The following is a 1,211-nucleotide window of genomic DNA, read 5'->3' on the forward strand; positions in this document are numbered from 1 at the left end:
TTTTCTGATAATAGGATTAAAACCAAGAGTCAGGTAGTATCAGTTGTAAGTACCCACCTCAATAGCATACCACAGTTTCAAAAAGTGCTTGTCTGTTAAGAAGTTAAACATTAATTCAGTAGTGGGATGCATTCCACCATTTTTGAGTCATATCTCCCCAAAAGTTTCTATTTTCATTCCAAAGTAACAAGTTGCTAAGTGGTCTTTTCCTGCAGCACTTAAGTTGGAAAAACACAATTACTCTGCAATAAGGCAAAAATTCAATCATATTTTACTGTGTCATATTTGCATATAACTAACAGGCAGTCAACAGATTTTTATTCCAATGATATTGCAAATTCGGTGTAGTCAATGTAGCCATCATTGTTCTTGTCATCTAAAACATCATCTATCAGATTCATGCATTCTTCCTTCATGGCTGATGCCTGCTCCCCTTCTTCCTCCTTATGGACATGACGAAGCAATGGTGAGTTCTAAGCCATCAAGCAAAGTATTGCCATCATAGTCATGCATCTTGAAGTAATGCAGCTGCAGCTCTTGTGGAGACATCTCTGACTCTCTTTTCTCAATGATGACTTCTGGGTGTTCCATGATGTGCTTTTTGTCCTGTATCATGTTCTTATCCAGGCGAACATCTGCATGGCTATGGCTGTCCATGTGCTCTTCTGCACTAGCACTCAGGAAGCCAAATGCCCAAGAAGGCAGCACAGGAGAGTGTCTCAAACCATCTTCAGGGAGCCTATATCTACATATCTGCATCTAGACTGCAGCCAGTGAGCCAACATCCTACATCCCTGAACACTGAGCCCACCAGGCAGCACCTCAGTCATCCTGGTCCTGTATCCCCTTTTTTCTTCATAATATTTTACTTTACTCTTTATGTGTCTCTCTGCTTCAAATGTGTGTCTTGTTAAAAATTATAGGATTCTTATTTTAATACACTCTGCTATCCACTTTCATTTCATAGGAGAGTTCTTCCCATTCATATTCACCATTAAAATTTCCCTCCATCCTATTTTTCAACCGTTTATACTTTTCTTTCTCTTTTTTCATCCTTTCCCCTCTCATAAGTGTTTTGCTTCAGACAACCACCACTCCACTCAACCTGCCCTCCCATTCATCACTCTTCCCCCCCCCGCTTTTTTTTTCTGCTTTCCTCCTACTGCCTTAAAGGATAAGTTAGACTTATACACTCAGTTAAAGTGTATGTT

At 39.9% G+C, this 1,211-nt stretch overlaps 1 pseudogene; it reads right to left on the reverse strand.

The window, feature by feature from the left end:
* Nucleotides 1–317: 317 nt before the first annotated feature.
* On the reverse strand, nt 318–728 carry LOC110195568 (multiple coagulation factor deficiency protein 2 homolog pseudogene; annotated as a pseudogene).
* Nucleotides 729–1,211: the final 483 nt, after the last annotated feature.

Source organism: Phascolarctos cinereus, unplaced genomic scaffold (genome assembly GCF_003287225.1).
Source record: "Phascolarctos cinereus isolate Bilbo 61053 unplaced genomic scaffold, phaCin_HiC Scaffold_4;HRSCAF=312, whole genome shotgun sequence".
Taxonomy (NCBI): domain Eukaryota; kingdom Metazoa; phylum Chordata; class Mammalia; order Diprotodontia; family Phascolarctidae; genus Phascolarctos; species Phascolarctos cinereus.